The sequence below is a fragment of the Mobula birostris genome, chromosome 5, assembly GCF_030028105.1.
Source record: "Mobula birostris isolate sMobBir1 chromosome 5, sMobBir1.hap1, whole genome shotgun sequence".
NCBI classification, from domain to species: domain Eukaryota; kingdom Metazoa; phylum Chordata; class Chondrichthyes; order Myliobatiformes; family Myliobatidae; genus Mobula; species Mobula birostris.
Genome location: NC_092374.1, coordinates 160,471,773 through 160,495,732, shown reverse-complemented (window position 1 = coordinate 160,495,732; position 23,960 = coordinate 160,471,773). Strand labels below are relative to the sequence as shown.

Below are 23,960 nucleotides of genomic sequence, written 5' to 3'. Positions count from 1 at the left end.
AGGTGCCCAGGTATTGATTATCAGTGAGGATGGATTGTTATTACCAATCATCACTGATTACAGTCCCATGATGAGGAAGTTAAGGATCCAGTTGTAGAGGGACAAACAGAGGCCCAGGTTTTGAAGTTTGTTGATTAGAACTGAGGTATAATCAACAAACAGCAGCCTGGTGTAATTATTGCTATTGTCTTGCTTGTTGAAAGACATTCAGACATGAATTCAAGTATCACAAGGTGAAGCATATTAATGCAACACTGATTTTTAATTTTTTTTATATAAAAAGATACAACACAGTAGCAGGTCCTTGCAGTCCTCTGAGCTACAGCTGCCCAATTACATCCATGTAACTAATTAACCCACTAACCAGTACATCTCTGGAATGTTTGAGGAAACTAAAGCACTCAGGGGAAACCCAGGCAGTCAAATGGAGAACATACAAACACCTTAAGGGCAGTGGCAGGAATTGAACCTAAATCACTGGCACTGTAATAGCTTTATGCTAACCACTACATCACCATGCTGCCCCTAAAACATTGAAACATACAGTGAAATGCATTGTTGGCATCAAAACAAATCAGCAAGATTGTGCTCACAAGAGTTGTCATGCTTCTGGTGCCAACATGGGAGAAACCCAAGTATAAAATCCATGCCTGATCAATATTCAAGCTTGCACCCTTAGCCATGAATGCACAATTTTCCTCAGGTTCAGTGGTTTTCCCCACTACAGCAAAGAAAACAAAGCAAAGGCATGCCTGGAGGGGACACACTCAGAGTCACAATGAAGAGACTTGGCCTGAAGCAGGAAAGCAGCATCAATCAAGAACCCCACCATCCAGGACATGCTCTCTTCTCACTAATGCCATCAGGAGGAAGGTACAGGAGCCTTTGGTCTCACACCACCAGGTTCAGGCTACCCCTCAACCATCGGGCTCTTGAAACAAAGGGAATAACTTCACTTGCCCAATCATTGAAATGTTCCCACAATAACAGTTCTCACATTCAAGGACTCATCTCATGCTGTTGATATTTATTGCTTATTTAATTATTATTATTGCATTCATTTTGTATTTGCACAATTTGTCGTCTTCTGCACTTGGTTGAATGCCCAACTTGGGCGGTCTTTCATTGATTCTATTATGGTTATTATTCTATGGATTTATTGAGTGTGCCTGCCAGAGAATGAATCTCAAGTTTCATATGGTGACATCTATGTACTTTGATAATAAATTTACTTTAAACTTTGAGTTCCTCCAGCATTGTGTGGGGCTCAAGATTTCTTGCATCTGCAAAGTCTGTGTCACATGTTGAAATGCTACTTTTTTGGTAGCATTGCACACTTATAAATCAAACTGACAAATGACAATACAATATTAAACAGCACCATCTCAAACCGGAAGAGCAGAGCAAAGGCAAACGCAAAACAGAATCTGCTTTAACATAGAACCATAGAACATTACAGCACAGAAACAGGCCATTTTGCCCTTCTTGGCTGTGCCAAACCATTTTTCTGCCTAGTCGCACTGACCTGCACCTGGACCATATCCCTCCGTACACCTCTCATCCATGTACCTGTCCAAGTTTTTCTTAAATGTTCAAAATGAGCCCACACTTACCACTTCATCTGGCAGCTCATTCCACACTCCCACCACTGTGTGAAGAAGCCTCCCCTCCCACCCCAATATTCCCTTTAATATCACAATGGGGTGCTGGGAACAGATCCAAATGCGAGACACAGTCACAAGGAACAGGACTTGGCTAGAGTAGGGATGCAACAGGATTCAGGCAAGGAGCAGGGACAAGAACATAAGAGTTGGGCTAGGGAAAACAGGATCAGGGCTAGGAGACAAGTCTCAGACTCCAAGCCAGAGACTGGACAAGGACCCAGAACCTGGGTCTTGCCTTGGGCTCAGACTCCAGAACGAGGCTCGGGGCCTAGGGGCCTGGCTGCGGGATCGTCGGGGCCTGGCTGCGGGATCGTCGGGGCCTGGCTGCGGGATCGTCGGGGCCTGGCTGCGGGATCGTCGGGGCCTGGCTGCGGGATCGTCGGGGCCTGGCTGCGGGATCGTCGGGGCCTGGCTGCGGGATCGTCGGGGCCTGGCTGCGGGATCGTCGGGGCCTGGCTGCGGGATCGTCGGGGCCTGGCTGCGGGATCGTCGGGGCCTGGCTGCGGGATCGTCGGGGCCTGGCTGCGGGATCGTCGGGGCCTGGCTGCGGGATCGTCGGGGCCTGGCTGCGGGATCGTCGGGGCCTGGCTGCGGGATCGTCGGGGCCTGGCTGCGGGATCGTCGGGGCCTGGCTGCGGGATCGTCGGGGCCTGGCTGCGGGATCGTCGGGGCCTGGCTGCGGGATCGTCGGGGCCTGGCTGCGGGATCGTCATCTTGAAATGCAGAGGCTGATAACTCAGAGGCTGGAGTTGAGAGATAGATTGGGAAACTGAACATCACAGAGCCAGGTCTTATCCTTCAACAAGCCAGGACTCATCTTTAACACAACACAAACATGAGACAGGACAGAACATAGACATAGAGACAGGACTCATCCTACAACAAGCCAGGACTCAACTTCATCTCCACACCAAGGTGGGACAGGTCTCTCTGTCAGGTAACAGCAGAACAGCCAGACTTACCCAACAGAGGCAAGGACAAGACAAGACAGGTCCCCGCACAGGGCAACAGCAAAACAGCCTAGCTTATCCCAGAGGCAAGGACAAGACAGATCCCCCCACAGGGCAACAGCAAAACAGCCTGGCTTATCCCACAGAGGCAAGGACAAGAAGAGACAAACACCAAAGACTGACAGACAGTTCCATCTCTGCTCCAGGGAAGCTCCAATCTCAGTTTGGCCAGTAACCTCAGTTAGCTACAGAAACAGCCAGATCCCTACCTAGTTTGGAGTGGCTGGCAGCCACTCAGCTGGCCCAGGAAACAGACAAATCCATACTGTAAAGACCACTCCAACAAGTGGCAACAAGGCTCTATGAAGCAGTAGGCCTCCAACCAGGCCTAGGGATCACAAATGGTTTCCATCAGCAGGTTACTCCACAGAGGACTGACAAGACAAACCAGCAGCCCATACTCAAACCCAAGTCTACTTATATTGCAAGCCCAAAGATGGGAATCAGGTGCCTTTGATTTAGTCAAACAAGGGACAGCTGGAAGACCCGGAGTCCTGAGTCCATGGACCAGACCGTGAACCGGAATGCAGACTTTACGGACCGGATCATGACATTTAAACTTTTCCCCCTTCACCCTTAACCTATGTCCTCTGGTTTTTTTCTCCCCTTGCCTCAGTGGAAAAAGGCTGCTTGCATTCACTCTATCTATACCCATCATAATTTTATATATCTCTATCAAATCTCCCCTCATTCTTCTACGCTCCAGGGAATAAATTCCTAACCTATTCAACCTTTCTCTGTAACTCAGTTTCTCAAGTCCCGGCAACATCCTTGTTAACCTTCTCCGCACTCTTTCAATCTTATTCATATCCTTCCTGTAATTTGATGACCAAAACTGCAACACAATACTCCAAATTAGGCCTCACTAGTGCCTTATACAATCTCACCATAACATTCCAACTCTTATACTCAGTACTTTAATTTATAAAGGCCAATGTACCAAAAGCTCTCTTTACGACCTTATCTACCTGTGACGCCACTTTTAGGGAATTTTGTATCTGTATTCCCAGATCCCTCTGTTCTACTGCACTCCTCAGTGCCCAACCATTTACCTTGTATGTTCTACCTTGGCTTGTCCTTCCAAAGTGCAATACCTCACACTTGTCTGTATTTAACTCCATCTGCCATTTTTCAGCCCATTTTTCCAGCTGGTCCAAATCCCTCTGCAAGCTTTGCAAACCTTCCTCATTGTCCACTACACCTCCAATCTTTGTATCATCAGCAAATTTGCTGATCCAATTTACCACATTATCATCCAGATCATTGATGTAGATGACAAATAACAATGGACCCAGCACTGATCCCTGTGACACACCACTAATCACAGGCCTCCACTCAGAGAAGCAATCCTCCACTACCACTCTCCGGCTTCTTCCATTGAGCCAATGTCTAATCCAATTTACTACCTCTCCATGTATACCTAGCGACTGAATCTTCCTAACTAACCTTCCATGCGGGACCTTGTCAAAGGCCTTACTGAAGTCCATGTAGGCAACATCCACTGCCTTCCCTTCATCCACTTTCCTGGTAACCTCCTCGAAAACTCTAATAGATTTGTTAAACATGACCTACCACGCACAAAGCCATGTTGACTCTCCCTAATAAGTCTCTGTCTATCCAAATACTTGTAGATCTTATCTCTTACTACTCCTTCCAATAATTTACCTACTACCGACGTCAACTTTACTGGTTTATAATTTCCTGGATTACTTTTAGAGCCTTTTTTAAACAACAGAACAACATGAGTTATCCTCCAATCCTGCGGCACCTCATCTGTAGATACCGACATTTTAAATATATCTGCCAGGGCCCCTGCAATTTCAACACTAGTCTCCTTCAAGGCCCGAGAGAATACCCTGTCAGGTCCTGGGGATTTATCTACTCTGATTTGCCTCAATATAGCAAGCACCTTCTCCTCTTCAATCTGTATAGGTTCCACGACCTCACTGCTTGTTTGCCTTATTTCCATAGACTCCATGCCAGTTTCCTTAGTAAATACAGATGCAGAAAACCCATTTAAGATCTCCCCCATTTCTTTTGGTTCCATACATAGCTGACCACGCTGATCTTCAAGAGGACCAATTTTATCCCTTACTATCCTTTTGCTCTTGATGTACCTGTAGAAACTCCATGGATTATCCTTCACCTTGACTGCCAAAGCAACCTCATGTCTTCTTTTAGCCCTCCTGATTTCTTTCTTAAGTATTTTTTTGGACTTTTTATACTCCGCAAGCACCTTATTTACTCCCTGTTTCCTATACATGACATACATCTCTCTCTTCTCCTTTATCAGAGTTCCAATATCCCTTGAGAACCAAGGTTCCTTATTCTTATTCACTTTGCCTTTAATCCTGACAGGAACATGCAAACTCTGCACTCTCAAAATTTCTCCTTTGAAGGCCTTCCACTTACCAATCACATCCTTGCCAGAGAACAACCTTTCCCAATCCACACATTTTAGATCCTTTCTCATTTCTTCAGATTTGGCCTTTTTTCAGTTTAGAACCTCAAACCAAAGACCAGATCTATCTTTATCCATGATCAAGTTGGAACTAATGGTGTTATGATCACTGGAACCAAAGTGTTCCCCTACACACACTTCCATCACCTGTCCTAACTCGTTTCCTAATAGAAGATCTAATATTGCATCCTCTCTGGTTGGTACCTATATATATTGATTTAGAAAACTTTCCTGAATATATTTTACAAACTCTAACCCATCTAAACCTTTAATAGTATGGGAGGCCCAATCAATATGTGGAAAATTAAAACCCCCTCCTATCACAACTTTTATGTTTCCTGCAATTGTCTATCTCTCTGCAGATTTGCTCCTCCAATTCTTGCTGACTATTGGGTGATCTATAATACAACCCCATTAATGTGGTCATACCTTTCCTGTTTCTCAGCTCCACCCATGTGGACTCAGTAGACAAGTCCTCTAATCTGTCCTGCCTGAGCATTGCTGTAACATTTTCCCTGACTAGCAATGCCACCCGCCCCCCCCCTTCATTCCTCTGCCTCTATCACGTCTGAAGCATCGGAACCCTGGAACATTAAGCTGCTAGTCCTGCCCCTCCTGCAGCCAAGTTTCACTAATGGCTATAATGTCGTAATTCCATGTGTCAATCCACGTCCTCAGCTCATCTACCTTCCCCATAATACTCCTTGCATTGAAATGGACACACTTCAGAAGAATATTACCATCACACACAACCCTTCTATTTGTGGTTCCCATCCGCCTGCACATCTTATTTAAACCCTCCCCAATAGCGCTAACAAACCTCTCTGCAAGGATATTGGTCCCCTTGTAGATCAGGTGTAACCCGTTTCTCTTGTACAGGTCCCACCTGCCCCAGAAGAGGTCCCAATGATCCTGAAATCTGAAACCTTGCCCCCTACACTAGTTCTTCAGCCATGTGTTCATCCGCCAGAACATCCTACTCTTACCCTCGCTGGCACGTGGCGCAGCTAGCAATCCTGAGAAAACATTTTGTGGTCATGAGGATAATTGACAATAAAAAAGGCTCAGTTGAACCTCCCATTTGACTGTCCAAGTTGCATGCCATCTTGGACAATATCTCCCATCCACTACATAATGGACTGGTTGGGCACAGGAGTACATTCAGCCAGAGACTCATTCCACCGAGATGCAACACTGAGCGTCGTAGGAAGTCATTCCTGCCTGTGGCCATCAAATTTTACAGCTCCTCTCTTGGAGGGTCAGACACCCTGAGCCAATAGGCTGGTCCTGGACTTATTTCCTGGCATAATTTACATATTACTATTTAATTATTTATGGTGCAACTGTAACGAAAACCAATTTCCCTCGGGATCAATAAAGTATGACTATGACTATGGCTATGACTATATGATTTGACAATGACATGTTCCACGTTAAATCAATTTTCAATTCTATCACTCGGTGCAAAAAAGCACAAGATTGGATTTCTTGGCAATTATATTGATATCAGTAAGCAAAAGATTTCCAAAAGGTCATTGCATCAACTATTAGAGCCTGAACTCAGTACAGATGTTGAAACATCATTTTTCTGAGCTAACTTGACAAAGATCAGAGAGGAGAAATTTTAAGGAGATCTGAGCAACACAGACAAAATACTGGAGGAATTCTGCAAGTCAGGCTGCACCTATGGAGGAAAATGAACAGTGGACATTTTGGGCTGAGAGTCTTCATCAGGACTGGAAAGGAAGAGAGCAGAAGACAGAATAAAAAGGTAAGGGGAGGGGGGAGTTGATAGGTGAGTCGAGATGAGAATGGGGAAGGTAGTTGGGTGGAGGAGGAGGGTGAAGGGGAATGATGAGTGAAGATGAGAGATGAAAGGTGGGAGCAGCAAAGGATTGAATATAAAGTAATCTGATAGGAGAGGACAATAGACCAAAGAATAACAGGAAGGAGGTGGGGAGCCACCAGGAGATCTGAGCAACATTTTTTTCACACAGTGTGCAGTGGTTTTAAGGAACAATCTGCCAGAGGAAGTGGTAGAGGCAGAATAATTAGCTGGGTTAAAAGGCATTTGGATAATTATTTTGATTGGAAATAAATTGAGGATTTTGGCCTAATCTGGGCAAATGGGATTAGCATAGATAGGTGGCATGGACGAATTGGGCTGATGGAACCATTTTTGTGCTGTACAACTCCATAAATCTATAAAATAAGGTTGGGAAACGTTAGGATGATCTTTAATTCCAGTAATAATCCAGAAATGTATAGTGGATCCCAGATTTATTTCATTACATATCCTAATAGGCAGAGGTACATCAGCCATTTACATTTCAATTGTCAAAGCATTTGTTAAATTAATCTGTAACAATGGTGATATCATTTTGTGAATTAGCCATCTTGTCACTTGTGGATTCTTCTGTGACTTCCTAGTGCACTGATAGAAGCTGAGAGGAAGTGAGTGCTGTAGAGCCAGTCTGCTTCAGCAAACAGAATTGCACTGGTTTATTATTGTCACATGAATAGATGTACAGTGGAAAGCTTGGCTTGCATACCAATCACATCATTGAACAGTGCAATGAGCTAGAGGAAGCTAAAACAGTAACAATACAGAATAAAGTGTGAAGACGGAGAATTTAGACTTAAAAGAGTGGAATGATTATAATAGATATAATGAGTGGATCTGCAGTAAGAAATTTCCCAACTAAGTACTGAATGTAAACACGAGGAATTCTGCAGATGCTGGAAATTCAAGCGACTCACATCAAAGTTGCTGGTGAACGCAGCAGGCCAGGCAGCATCTCTAAGAGGAGGTACAGTCGACATTTCGGGCCAAGACCCTTTGTCAGGACTAACTGAAGGAAGAGCTAGTAAGAGATTTTAAAGTGGGGAGGGGGGGGGGAGATTCAAAATGATAGGAGAAGACAGGAGGGGGAGGGATGAAGCCAAGAGCTGGACAGTTGATTGGCAAAAGGAATATGAGAGGATCATGGGACAGGAGGCCCAGGGAGAAGGAAAAGGAGGAGGGGGAAAAACCCAGAGGATGGGCAAGGGGTATAGTGAGAGGGACAGAGGGAGAAAAAGGAGAGAGGGAGAAAGAATGTGTGTATATAAATAAATAACTGATGCGGTACGAGGGGGAGGTGGAGGGGGGGTCCTCTACTGTAAAGATGAAGCCACACTCAGGTTGGAGGAACAGCACCTTATATTCCGTCTGGGTAGCCTCCAACCTGATGGTATGAACATTGACTTCTCAAACTTCCACTAATGCCCCACCTCCCCCTCGTACCCCATCCGTTATTTATTTATATACACACATTCTTTCTCTCTCTCTCCTTTTTCTCCCTCTGTCCCTCTGACTATACCCCTTGTCCATCCTCTGGGTTCCCCCCCCCCACAACTTTTCCTTCTCCCTGGGCCTCCTGTCCCATGATCCAGCACCCAGGGCATGCCCTTTTCTCACTGTTACCATCAGGTAGGAGATACAGAAGCCTGAAGGCGCACACTCAGCGATTCAGGAACAGCTTCTTCCCCTCTGCCATCAGATTCCTGAATGGACAGTGAAGCTTTGGACACCACCTCACTTTTTTTACTGTACAGTATTTCTGTTTTTGCGTGTTTTTTAAAATCTATTCAATATATGTAATTGATTTACCTGTTTATTTATTATTATGTTATATTTTTTTCTCTCTGCTAAATTATGTATTACATTGAAATGCTGCTGCTAAGTTAACAAATTTCACACCACATTCCAGTGATAATAAACCTGATTCTGATTCTGATTTTGACAAGCGAGAGCGAGAGTGAGAGAGAGAATCTTATTTTCTTCAAACTCAGCAAAAAAACTCCCCAAAATGTACTTAAATCTGTTCTCTTGCACAAGCTGTTGTTGTAATCTGCTTGATGTAAATTGCTAATTGTTCCCCAAAGTCAGTTTATAGGATGATATCTCCTTTATCTTTCTATCCTCCTCCACCAAAATATCCTGCAGATGTTGTCATTAATTCTATACAAGGCTGAGATAGTCATTCAGACTACAGGGGAATCAAGGGTTATAGGGATTAGACAGGAGAGTGAACATGGGGCCCATAATCAGATCAGCCATGATCTTATTGAGTGGAGGGATCATCATGTGGAGAGGTATGGCTTAAGCATATTTCGATTTCTTATGGTCTTAAGCCAGACTAATCAAGATCCCAGGCATGGAAGTGCACTGGCAACATAAGCATGACTGTTGTAATAAACACAATCTACATAATATGTTGAAATCTATTTTGATCTATTCACAAGAGAAGGCAGTGCAATATTGCAGTGTTTAGAGCTGCTACTGCATGGTTGCAGCTATGCTGATTGAATCACTGGAGGGGCACCGAAGCTGATGATATAAAGTCTTTATTTGAAGTAGCACATCTGGAGAGAATCTAATTCCCCTCTCCAGATCACACAGATCAAAGAGAACCAGATTGTTATATTTGTGTTTAAAAAGTATAAAATATTTTACTTACAATAAATGGTTACCTACAGTTTCAATGGCTTTAATCAACCACTCAACTTCAATATAGAGAGTGGTAACTTTGCAGAAATGCATAATTACAATGGAACCAGCAGAAATCCTTTGATTATTCAAATACAGGTGGCTAGTCTGAAAGCTTCTGAGCACAAACTCCAGACACCCATAATATACCTCTTCTATTCCAGTGTTGAGGGATGGCTCCCTGTATTTACAACTAGCCTGAAATATTAAATGACAAAACAGACCTGTCTTGAACTGTGCATTAAGTGACAGGAATAAACTTTTAACACTGTGTTAAGACAGAGGATAGCCACTTAAGGCTTTCCCCAATCTCATCACAAAACATCAAAGGCCTTCCCCTGCATAGCTTCAATGAAACAGAATTAATATGTCCTACACCCAATGATCAGTTTGAATAACTATAAATCATCTGTTGAAGATAAATTGTGAACAGGTTTTATTTCCTGAAGACTGCTTCACATTTTAATTATCCATAATTTTATAACTCTAGATTAATCTCTAACACCAGTGACCTAGGTTCTATCCTGACTTTGAGTGCTCTCATTGTTGAGGAACTCTTGCGGAGTTTGTATGTTCTTCCATAGTTCCCTCTGATTTACTCCAATTATCCAAAGTTCTGCTGGTAAGCTATTTGTCCATTGCAAATTGTCCATAGTGTATGTGGGTAGCAGCTGAAACTGGTGGGTATACGAGAAGATTAAATTACATGGAAATAAGTGGGGAAATGAAACTGATTGGAATGATCTAAGAGCCAGCATACTCAAAGGATCAAATGGCGAGGGGCCTTAAAGATTGACTTCAGTAGGAGGAAGCTGGAGATCCATTAGCCAGTCCCCATCAGGGGATCAAGGAGGAGAGGGCCAGCAGCTTTACATTCTTCAGTGTTATCATTTCCAGGGCTTCTGGTTTGGGAAGACTGAATGATTTTGTGGGGAAACACTCATCCATATTTGTGTGGATTCTTACCCCTGGAGGAGACAATGTAGCCATCTCTCAGCCCAAGTTGACATACATAAAAATTTTGTTCGCATGCCGAATGGCGTGCCACTATCGATTCTTAAAATCCCACTGAAAATATAAAGTTAGGTAATGATTATCTTTACTGCCAATTGAACCAGCAAATGATTTCTTACAACTCGAGAGCAGTGAAATGTTTTCACTGCAAGTGTCTCATGCCAGCCTTGCTCCAGCTAGACAGCTAGATGGTTGTGAGAACATGTGACATTAGATCTTACATTTTGAAATCCTCACGGATCTGGTGTACGCATTGGTGTTTGGATAGTCTATGTTTGCAATTGCACTACTACTTAGAAATAATGTTACTTTTCAATTATCTTTTTAAAGATTAATATTAATAAGCATTGAACAGGATTTCTAAAATGCTTCATTTATTTCAATTTGTCCCTGCTAATATAGTAAAACAATGAATACGTATAATAAAGCACCAGGACTTAACCTTTTTCCTTAAAAAAGTCCATAATTACAGTTTCTAATCCATTAATTAATGATCATCTCTGCTCAAAATGATTAGGGCATGCAAGAGAATTTTTAAAAAGATGATTACAAATTTGGTAGCATTTTCTCAAAAAGGTTTGCCACCTGTTGTTGCTGAGTGGCTTGCCAAGCTGGCTTGTTAGCTTGCAGACATTTCATTACCCAGCTAGGCAACATCATCAGGGCAACTTCGAATGAAATGCTGGTGATCTACATTGTTCGTCTTTTATGTGTCCTGTGATTAGTCCATTTGTGTGTGTGTGTAGGTGTATGTGCCATTTCTATTGGTTACTGATTACAGTATGTAATCTGCCTTTGGTTCGTCAAAATCCAATTCACCTAATATCACCTACAGCCACTCAATAACAACATCCTCAGCCCCAGCTACAAATCTTTTCCAACATCTGAAAGGTTTGCCTTCTGTGTGCTAGGGTCTTCTTATAGTCAGCCTGACAGATCCCGAAGCGCTGTAACGCACAAGATTTTTCCCCTGACGATTATCTCATTGACGGGGACATGCATGCATCAGAGTGAATGTGGAGGCAGTTACCTCTCCCCTATACCTTCTCTCTGCTTGTTGACGACCAAACTAACTGTTAAGCTGCAGTGTAGTTAACAGAGGCTTCTTTAAGGGTTAACCCCTTTTTTCTGAATGTTGTGCAGAAAGATGTCAGGAGATGCATAAAATTTAACATTGTCAGGAGAAGCATAATCATCTGATACTGTTTTAAACTAGATTTTGGAAAATTTTGCAAAAAAATTTGTAAGGATCCAGTCAAGCACCTGCACTAACTGCTGTCATGTCTTGATGTATCAAATATTTCTGGACTATAATTCAAAGAACTTGGTTTCTGGGTGGGAATGTTCACTGGTAGCAATTTGGTTACTCTTACATTCCTATATGGAATTAGATGGACAGAATAGTTGGGAAATACTCACCTGACCTGAAAAAATAGTAACTTTGTTATAGGGGAAATTCAGCAAAGATTCACTAGACTGCTTCCAGGGATGGCAATTCGAGAGAGACTGAGTCGGCTGATCTTATATTCTCTAGTGTTTAGAATAATTAAATTGAAACATCCAAAGTTTGCACAGGGCTTGATAGGCAAGAAACAAGGAAGATGCTTCTTTGGATGAGGAGTTTAGCACAGATTCAGAATAAGAACTAAGTCATTCAGGGATTGAGGGAACCGTTTTCACTGATAGGACTGATAAACCTTTGAAATTTCCTTCAATGGTAACTGTGGCAGTGTTGTCAGTGAATTTATTTAAAACAGATATTAATAGATTTCAGGATACTAAAGGACTCAAAGGATATGAGGGTCGAGCAAGTAAATGGTAATAAGTTAAGGGATCTACCATGATATAGATTAACAGAACAGGCTCAAAGGGCCAAATAGCTTCCTGTCACAGTGGCGGGGCGTTGGGAGCAAGGGTGGACCCAAATGCAAGACACATCTTGTGAGGTTACTTAGATTTAGTTTATTGTTCGATACCAGGAGAGCTAGGCAGGAGCAGGAGTAGAGAACTGGAAAAGGACTCAGGACTACTACTAGGCTGGGACTAGGGGTCTGGGCTAGGACTTGGAATTGGATCCCAGAACTAGAGGAGACGTGAAGAGGCTAGGGTATGGACTCCGAGCCCGAGACTGGGCAAGGACCCAGTACCTGGGTCTTGCCTCTGGCTCAGACCCCAGAACCAGGCATGGACATGACATGGGCTAGGAAGAGGAGGAACATGGAAAACAGATCCTTGGTCTCAGGAGAGCAGGTACATGGAACCATCGTCGGACACAGAACACAGAGTCGGGACCCCTCCTTGGGTACAGGACATAGGGCCGGGACTCACACACAGAACAGAGAGCCGGGACCCCTCCTTGGGTACAGGACATAGGGCCGGGACTCATGACCTCCCGTGGGGCAAGGGCAAGACGGCCTGACTTGCCCCACGGAGGCGAGGGCAAGACAAGACAGAACATGACTCCCCGCGGGGCAACGGCAAGATGGCCAGACTTACCCCCACGGAGGCAAGGACCAGACAAGACAAGACATGACCCTACGTGGAGCAACGGCAAGACGGCCTGACATACCCCACAGAGGCGAGGACAAGACAAGACAAGACCAACACGAATGAGCACCAGACAGTACCTATTTAGCTCTGGCGATGGAACTAGACCGAAGTGCAGGTGGGGGCTGCAGACGAGGGCTAGAGGCAAGAGGGGCAGGGAAAGGATTCAGACAAGGGGGTAGGACAGGAATCATGGACCGCCAGGGCCGGGACTTGACTCAGAACTGGGAAGCTGCCAGGACCAGGACTTGATTTGGTGCTTGAATGCCGCCAGGGCCCGGACTTGACTTGGAGCTTGAATGCCGCCAGGGCCAGGACTTGACTTGGTGCTTGAATGCCGCCAGGGCCCGGACTTGACTTGGTGCTTGAATGCCGCCAGGGCCCGGACTTGACTTGGTGCTTGAATGCCGCCAGGGCCCGGACTTGACTTGGAGCTTGAATGCCACCAGGGCCAGGACTTGACTTGAAACTTGAATGCCCCTGGAGCCAGCACTTGACTTGGAGCCTCCAGGTAGTAGTGAGCTCTCGACTCGACCCGGGAACAGAAGACAGCGGTTCTTGATTCCCTCCGGCGGGTTAACTGACGGACCCACCTTGGTGAGGAAACTTTGCAGACTCACTTCGGCGAGGTAACTGGACTGGGTTGCTCCAGTGAGGAAGAGCGAATTACCGGCACTCGCTTCGGGCGGCTCCGGCCAGATGACATCGGCACACCGTGCCTTTGATGACCTTGCAGACGCTCCCGCACTGAACGGCTGAAAGCCGGAGACTATAAACTACCAGTTCAGCTGAGTGTTAATTGCCTCTAATCACCAAAGTCAAGGGACACGGGAAAACAGGGAATCGACGGTCCGGATCATAACATAAACAAGCTAAATTTAAAGGGACCCCGATACGGACCATGATACTTCCATCTTCTCCCATTTTTAAACATTTTATAAGTAATTGAGTACTCTCGAGAAGAAATGTTTCCTTAATATCAACTTCCAATCTGTATGGAGAACAGAGTATTTTACAGCGTCATAGAGTAATACATCAGGAATTTGAAGACCTTCTAACATGGAGACAAAGAGCAATATAGCATGGTTTTAGGCCCTTCTGCCCATTTAATCCATGCTGACCACATTGTCCATCCAGTTAGTCCCAATTTCCTGAGTTTGGACCATTTCCCTCTAAGCCATACTCCTCTACGTAAATATCTAAGTGCCTCTTAAGTGATACCACTGTATCTGTTTTGCTCATTTGATTTACGCATTCCCCTCTGCATGAAAATGTTACTCCTCACATTCCACTTAAATCTTTCCCTTCACAATCTAAACTTATGCCTCCTCATTCTGGACTCTTCTACATTGGGAAAAAAGGCTGTTACCATCCATAAAATGCTGGAGGAACTCAGAAGGCCAGGCAGCATCTATGGATAAGAGTAAACAGTCAATGTTTTGAGCCGAAACCTTTCATCAGTCCTAATAAAGGGTCTCGGCCCAAAATGCTGACACTTTACTCTTCCCATAGATGCTGTCAGAGCTGCTGAATCGCTCCAGCATTTTGTGTTTGCTGCTTTGGATTTCCAGTATCTGTTCTGTCATTATTTGAAACACTTCTATAAGGTTGCCCCTCATTCTCCTGCAGTATGATCCAAGGAATAATGGCCCATCTTGGCCAAACTCTCCCGGTAACTCAGGCCCTCTATTCTTGACAGCTTCCTCGTAAATCTTTCCTGATATAGTTTTGATGCAGTCCCATGCCACAGAACACTAAGGATAATTGTTTTTTCAAGTGACTACAGCAACCAAGTCTCTTTCAGATCTGATTTAAGAGTCTCATATATATGCCCTGGTAGGGTTCTAAAATTAGAAGTTATTACCATTGAGTTAGAAATTAATAGTTATTCTGAATGATGATTTGATTCCATGATTTTACTTCATCTTTGTTCCCCACACAGGTTTGGGTACATATCAACAAAGATCTCAGGGATTAGATTCTGTGTTTGTTCCATCAACGTGAGCAGCGAGAATGGCTGGAGTTGAAGAGAATAAAATCCACAATGTTTTATTTTCCTTCTTGATACTGTAATGAGTTTAATTCCCATTGCCCACCATATATGTGGGAGTTCTTTTTCCATGTAAGCTGTAAGAAAAATAGTTTTCTTACTTTGGCAAAAATCAGTCAATTCAATGTCAGTGCTCAGTTCCAAATAAATCCTTGAACCTCAGAAACAAATAAACCTTCACTCTAATGACTGAAATTTCTGGTGGCAACATTCATGCTCCAAAGATAAAAATTGCTTTCCTTTCCATATCCATTAACGTGCACTTTTAGTCTGAGAAATTGTGTCATGTAAGTTTTTCACTTTCTTTTTAATAATATAAAAGATTGCAAATTGAAAGAGTCAGTTTATAGATTAGTTGTTTCATAGAGCCTAATACATAGCATTGAATTGGTACTCTGAAGAGTTATAATGCCATCACAATTTGAAAGAAATGTTTGCTAAAACGTCTTCCAGAAAATATTTTCTGTTAAATGTACGCTTATATATGCTCAAACTCTGATTTCTGTTCAAGGTGGAATGATTTAAGAATTAAGGGAAACACCAGATCCCTTGACCATTGTGAATTTAACCTCTCTAAGTGAAATGCGTGCTGCCTCTGATGGGTTACGCACTTACCGCTGTAAGTAACATCCATCCTTTGAGTGGGAGCAAGTAAGTCACATGGACTGCTGTTCACTGAAACACACAGGACTGCAACATTCTGCTTCAACCAGCTAGAACATTGACAGTAAGGAGGAACAGTCATAGAAAAGAGATTAAATATTTAGAACTGGGATGGGGAGAAGATACACTCAGTTGCCAATTTATTAGGTACCTCCTGTAAAAAAGTAAAGTGGCCACTGAATGTATATTCATGATCTCCTGCTGTAATCCATCCACTTCAAGGTTCGATGTGCTGTGCATTCAGAGACATTCTTCTGCACATCACTATTGTAATGTGTGGTTATTTGAGTTATTGTTGCTTCCTGGCCAATCTCCTCTGACCTCTCTCATTAACAAGGTTTAATATATGTCTGTGTGAGTTGAAATTTGTGACCACACTGTCATATATGGCTAAGATTAATTTTATGTTTATAGTTCATATGGAACTATCTCCTGTTCATCACAATTTTCTGGACAAATAACCCTGATCTTCTTGGGGAAAAAAAGTTGATAATTTCCCGTTTTGCTCTTTAAATACATTACTTTGCCAGTCTGCTTGCTGTGATTCGTAAATCCACCCCACTGGCTGGAACTGTATAAATGCTGTTCTCCCAAAGATTAGAAATGACTTATCTCAAGTAATACCCATAGCTAGAATTCTTTGTTTGCCTTCTCTGTACCTTGGGCATAGCTAAAGCTAATGTTGGTAAGTACAATGCCTTCATCAGTCAACATGTCACCCACAAACGTCAGCTCAGTGACTCCAAACACGCAGTTGTCTTTTCACATTTCAGGTTGACTTTTCTAGTAACATCAAGTCTTTATGGAGTTTATGTCCCATTCTTCTGTGGGTGATCAGCACACTACAGTGTCATCAATCAATGTACTTATACCATCATTTTGTTCATATATCATGCAATCTTGTGTTGTATAAAGCAATGTTAAAGAAGAGCCAAAGAATTTGCGTCTTCCGTAAAGTGTGTTGAATGTGATTAGGATTGAACTTGCTCATTCACTCGTCAGATATCTGAGCATGAATTCAATTTCCTTCTTTGACTCACAAATTGCCTTGATTTGCTAATAAGTTGGATGGTTGAAACAACCTTTTGATAGATCTCTGTGGGTTTAAGTCTTAGAGGATAGTCTGAAGTTTCTAATTTAAGTTTAATGTCAGTGATGGTATTTTGCCTGGTTCAATTACCGCATTGTTTTGATGCATCTCTCTGCATCATGTGACAATCAATAGACATTAAACATGAGTTGAAGGCATAACCTGTGCTATTATTGTGACAGTTAATAGGGAGAGGAGAATAAGAATGCATCCTTTTATAACAGATGAGGATCAATTGCATTCAATAACTTATTCCCACAGAATGGGTTTAGCTATTTTGAGAAAAAAAAACAATTAAATATGCTCATCATAAGATTCATTATATACAAGGCTTACAGGTGTAAAGCTAAAAGGTTTCTATCAGCCACTCAGGCATTGGCGTATAGTTTATTGATTGAATGCTTCAATTATGAAGTCCCATTTCCAAAGGCTGAATTTACACGATTTTCTATCTATTAGTTCAGACAATATACATTGTGTCAAGAATATTTCAAGATACATATTGGAAGCTTACTTTTAAGCACGATGTGTAATTTTACTCCTGAATAACATCAGAGTATGCACATTTTCTCGCCTACTGGACTAACAGAAAATTGATTCATACTTTGTCTCAGTAGATTGAAAAGGAACTATACATATCACCTCTACAACAGCTGGTTAGACTAAAGTGTAGAAACCTTCCTTTTATGTTTAACTGGCCAAGAACTTTCACACTCTACACCAAGTTATCATAGACTTCACTGCTGGTGTCCAGACTTCAGCGGACCGAAGTTTTCAATGATGCAGGGCATTTCATTTGAGTATTTGTTTTCTTAGTATTACCTGAAAATACAAATGACAATATTGGACTGGGATAAAAACTGAAATCCGATCATGATACTTTGAATTTAAGTTATTACTTAAAAGATTGGATATAAATGAAAAATTACTCTCCAATGTGACAATGAGAATGATAAACTGATTTTAAAAAGCCTTCACATTCCCTAGTAAATCCATCCTCTTTACCTAGACAGGCAACAAGTGAGTTGAGACTACTACCATAACTGATTCTTAGCTACCCCTTGAAATGGCCCAGCAAGCTAGGAGCCAATTGGTCCTGGATGATAATTGTTGGCCTTCCCTGGCATAATCGTGTGCTAACAAGTTATTACTCAATACTGGAGCTGTCACCACCACACAGTCTCACACTGTCTGTCTTTTCAGACTCCCATTATCTCTTAAAAACTTTTCTCAGTTTTAAACCTTTCCAAACGAAATGAGGTGGTCTTAAATCAGAATCAGAATCAGAATCAGGTTTATTATCACCGGCATGTGACGTGAAATTTGTTAATTGAAAATGGTGTGGTTGAATGCCATGACTATAGCATGTGGTCACAAGTTCCCAAACTCTCTTTAGCAGAAGTAAGTCACCTAGCCCCACAAGCCTGCCTCACCATTCAGTAAGATCCATGCTGACTTCAACTCTTCTGCTAATTCCCAATAATTACAGAATCAGATTTAATATCACTGGCATATGTCATGAAATACATGATAAATAAAATCAGAGAAAAAAGATTGAGTTACATTAAGTATATATACGTGTATTAAATAGGTAAGTTAAAATAAGTGGTGCAAAATAACAACAATAAAAAAAGTAGTCAAGTGATGTTCATGGGTTCATTGTCCATTTTGAGAAAGATGGCAGAGGGGAAGAAACTGTTCTTGAATTGCTGAGCGTATTTCTTTCGGCTTTTGTACCTCCTTCTAGATGGAAATTCCTTGTCCTCCAAAAAATGAGGTACTTCCGCCTTGTAGAGTTATCAACATCTTGCTGTAACTCTCTACGCATGTTCATTTTAAATGGCTGCTCCCTTATCTTGTAACAATGAACCTTGGCTTGAGACTCCCCCACATGAAAACATCAAAATATCCTCCCTGTTAAGCCTCTTCAGGACCTTCTATGTCACAATAAAATGAACCCCCATTCTTGTAAACTTAATTATGTAGACTTCTGTTTAACCTCTGACAGAGAAGATGCCGAGGTGTTCAGGATTGGTGAAAGAAGAGGAAGAAGAGGTTCAGAGTTTACCAGGGACTAGAAGGTTGTGAGAATTTAAGCAATTCATTGTAATTAAGCTATTAGTAGCAAAATGATTAAATATAGTAATTCACTGAAGTGTGATATAAAATTGGCAATTTCAGTGGATAAAAATGATAATTGTAGTTTAAATAATAACATTCATTGCAGCGTGACTGAAACCAATAAATCATTGAGTGATTCATGGATCAAAAATATTACAGTGGTTCAGATGAAAATTTATCTTAAAGGAGTTTCTGGTGGAGTTAAGCAGATTTTTCCACTTAACTCCCTCCTTCTTTGATGAACAATAAATAATCTTTCCTGAAAAATGTAGAGGTTCCATCATATCCCACAGTTCATCCACGGAGCTCTGACTTTTGTGGATTCATTTTTATATTCTGTTTTTTTCTCGCTCATTTTTGCCATTTATGCTATTTTTTCCCTTCTTTTGTCCATTGGGGATTCAATAGTTTTTCCTTCGGAAGAGTTCCATGGCTTCTTTGTTTTGTGTCTGTCTGTGGGAAGGTGGATCACAGGGTTATATAAAGCATTCATACTTTGATAATAAATGTACTTCTGAATTTCTGAATCTTTGAACCTTGAACCTTATTGTAGCTCATTCCGTAATCTCTGGCCACAGCCAGCCCTCTCATCAATTTCCTCCACTTCCAATCCACATTTCAGAATGTCTTGAAGGAGGGCACAGGATGGAGTTGAACCAGCTGAAGCCCGGCTGCGCCGTAGGGTGCTGGTAGGCTCAGTGGCATCGGGACAGACGGGCTCATTTTGTCTCCCAACAACCGCTCCACATCAAGTTCCTGATCCAGTCAGCTTATGACGTTTTGCCAAGCCCAGCAAACCTCTACTGCTAGGGGAAGGCTGAAACATCAGCATGTTCCCTGTGCCGAGGGAAGGGGACACTAGAGCACATCCTCAGCTGCTGCCCAAAAGCCCTGGGGGAGGGGTGTTTTCATTGGTGCCACAACCAGGTGCTGAAGACAGTGGCAGACACCTTGTACAGCCATCACCCAGCCCTACCACCATCGTCCAGCAAAGCAACCGATTGCTTTTATTAAGGCAAGGGAGTAGGCTCAAATCCAGGCCCAGGGCACCTGCCGGCCTTCTAGGAACAGTAAAGGACTGGCAATTGAGAATCGACCTAGGGAAACATCTCATATTCCCTGAGCACATCTTCTCAACCCTGCTTAGATCAGACATAGTGCTGCTGTCAGGATCATCTCGACAGGTGGTCGTGCTGAAGCTGAATCTTCCCTTCAAAGACTGGATAGAGGAGGCTTACAAAAGGAAAAAGGCAAAGTGGAGGAGTGCTGCAGTATGGGGTGGTGGGTACACTGTAATCCCATAGAGCTGGGCTGCAGAGGGTTTGTTGGCCAATCCCTCTGCTGAGCCTACAGCCGGATAGGCGTCTCAGGAGCCCAGAAGAAGAAAGACATCAGGAACACGATAGAGGCAGCAGAGCGAGGCTAGAGGTGGCTGTGGATCAGGAGGAATGATCCATGGCAGAATGCTATTCAGATACAAGTCGGGGCCTGATCAGCCCTGGTTGGGTTGCCCGGGGGATGTTGTCTGATGTTGAAAGACCCGAAGTACCCTGTGACCCCCAGGTTACATTACTGATAATGTGTCAGAGTGCATCGCAAGATGTATCAATCTATCTGTTCTATCTATATGAGAGTGAATTGTAAATGCATGTTGAGTTTATTTAACAACTGATAAACACAGGTAACTTAAGTTGAAACAAAAAAATAATCAAATGTCCAAAGAAACATGGATGGGCGTGATGTATGATCCTAACTCTCAGTGGAAGAAATCAGTTCACAGAGAGAATGTTTGATATCTGAACATCAGTGTGCCCTAATGCGGGGTTTATGTAGAGATACAGGCAGATTGATACACCCAGACTAAAGGAGGAATGGACAGGAGGTAACAATACTCCCATAACAAAGTATGTTGACAATGTTTTTTCAATGGACCAAATGTAGAGTCCAGTGATTGTTTGTCAGGGTTTGCCAGCTTAGAACTACGTCTCAGATGTCCAAAACACTTACTGTACTTTCCCCTTTGAGGTTTCCAGGTGGATCACTATGATTTTCAAGCACCCCTGTAACTGTTGAATCATGTAGTTGCCTTTAGGATAGATAACCAACTCCATGTGAAGAACTTGGTCCTTCTTGTCTGTCAATTCCTATGACCCTAAGCAAGATTTTTACGTATGCTTGCAGCAGAGTTTAAAACACACTTGGAATCATTTTCCTGCACAAAGTCAATTGTTTTTATTTCATATCCATAAATATCATTAATTAATAGAATCACAGAAATGTTATGGTACGGAAAGAGGCCATTCAGCCCATTAAATTCTGGTGACTTCTAATAGATTATTCAGTCCTTTCTTCACTTTTTCCAGATTTACTTTAGTTTGCCTTCAGATATCAATTCCTTTGGTTCTGGAATTCCCCCCATAAACTGTCATACTTCTCTCTATCTTTAGGAAGCTCCTTAAAACCTAGCCCTGAGTGGAAAAAAATGCTTGTCTTTCTCAGTAGTGTAGTCTCAAACTTTGTTTGTCAATGCCCTTGAGATCAATCTAGTGAAGGTTTAGTCTAGTAAAGTGCTGGTATGTCTGCCCTGTGAAGCTGTTGCCAACCATGTCTGATTTAAAGCCAGTCAATTGCATCAGCCAGCAAGCAAAAAACACCACTGCCCTGATATTAATAAATCTAAGCAAATTTCCTTAGATCATTGCGTCAAAAACATAAGCGCAGACTATTTCTAGAAATATATTGCATGCATATTTTTAAAATCACTGATCAGCGCCAACAAACTCTCAGATTTTCCTGTGATTGGTGGATTATTAAAGATGAATGAAAATCACCTAAAATCAGGTGGCAGAAATCTGATAACAGAAGAGAAAATGCAGGAAACACTCAGCAAGCAGGCCAAGCAACATCTGTGGAAGGAGAAACAGAGTTAATATTGTACAGAGGTATAGTACAATTGTAATATTTTAGGTCAAATACTCATTCATCTGTTTTCATTACTGCCTCTTCCTCACTTTCTATAATCAGATCCCTTTTGATCCCAGTGATTTCAAGAAGACCCCAAGGCAAACAGGTGGCTGATGAACACTTACCTTAAATTCTTTCTCTTTGGTGCTATACTTTTTTTTTTAAAAATTGTGAAAATCAAATGTTGCAAAGACTCTGTTCTTACAAGTATCAAGGACTATTCCAATCATCACTTTCTTTTGAAAAAATTGCTCTGTACTTATTCAGGCAGATTTTATGCTTGGTTATTTGCAACTAAGCAGAAACTACATAAAGGAAAACAAATCAATCCACTTCACATTATGTGAGTACAAGAAGACTGAGACAGCAACGTTTGCATCAGTGAAGTCAGAAAATATTAGAAACTCTCACTTTGTCAATTAGCAACTGTGGAAAGAGAAGCCAAGCTATTGTTTCAGGTTGAAGACATTTCATCTGAACCCTTTGACCATGAGTTTCCAACCTAAAATGTGAATTTGTGTTTTCTCCCAACAGATGCTGCTTCATCTACTGATAGTGATATAATTGTGCCCGACGCCGGTCCCCTAGGCCTGAGTCGACATAGTAGTAGTAGTAGTAGTAGTACTGATACTATCCGGCGCTCTCCAATTTTAATTCAGCTTTCCAGCATCTGCAGCTTTTTTTTTTGCTTGCTAACGTCATATATTCTCCTTGGAAGTAAAATGAAATAAAACATTTTATTATCTTACTCTCACATCCTTTCCCTGGAAATAAATTAATACAGAACCCAAACAGGATCTTAGCAAGCACTTCACACAAAACAAATTATAGCTCAATCATAAAACAACATCAACTATATAACTGGACATGCAACCTGTATTTCATTGATCCTATCAATTTCTCATCACCATTTAATGATTGCATTTAGCCAGTCTTTCTATTCTCGGTTTATAATGTATAGAAAAAGTACAGCTGGCATTTCATAACAATAATTATTTCTGGAGCACCTATGTTGCATAATTCACTGCAATAGGAACAGTTTGAAATCAGGGCTCAGATATACAATGTTATCAGGTAAACACTTCCGAAACTGCAGACCACTATTTATTAGAAGTGAAGTATTCCAGCCAAGCGGAGTTCTTTAACGGTAGCAGCTCTTGTCAGTCAAAAATGTTATTGATCATCTCAAAGATCATGTGAACTTTTCTTTTTGTTTCTTCTTCTGAGCTGGAACAACTCACATTGTACTTAGTTTGGATTCCAGACTTATTTTTTCATTAGTCAGTAAAATGTAAAATACTAAACCTTCCTTCAGTCAATGTGAAAAAGTTACTGCAGATATTACCCAGTTTCTTGCTTGGAATACAATGAACCTTTACAGTACATTAAAGTTCAAAGCTCAAGTACATTTACTATCAAAGTATGTAGAAAAAGTATGGAGAAATACCGGATTCATACCATCTACAAACCCGTAAAGAAGTTCAAATCACGGCTTATGTGGGTCAAAGATTACCTGGGATTCAGGACGGCTGGTAATTACAGGACTCCCTGTGAATGCAGAGCAGTGTATATTAGCCTGATGGGACGCATGGTGGAAACCCGCATCAAGGAGCACAGAAGGTGTATCTGTTTGGGTTACCCAAAGAAATTGACTGTAGCAGAATATTGCATTCAAAATAGCCATAAGATTGACTTTGACGACACAAAACTACAGTGCTGCGCCATTGGTATTTGGGACTGCCTGGTCCCTTCGCCATTAAATTTGTCAAGGAGTCCATGAACTTCCACAGAATACACAGGTTTCTGGCTGATGTCTGCCTGCTGAGTGGTGTAAGCTGGTGTAAA

At 42.1% G+C, this 23,960-nt stretch overlaps 1 long non-coding RNA gene across 2 annotated transcripts in view; it reads left to right on the top strand.

Annotated features, from left to right (window-relative positions):
• The window catches only part of LOC140197357 (uncharacterized), a 30,096-nt gene extending 14,282 nt beyond the window's left edge, over nucleotides 1-15,814 (top strand). The window contains exon 3 of one of the 2 annotated variants that reach the window (XR_011885926.1): nucleotides 15,789-15,814. This is a non-coding gene — a long non-coding RNA (uncharacterized lncRNA). Of the gene's footprint in view, nucleotides 1-15,169; nucleotides 15,389-15,788 lie in introns of those variants that run through there. The other variant, XR_011885925.1, reaches the window with a different exon arrangement.
• Nucleotides 15,815-23,960: the final 8,146 nt, after the last annotated feature.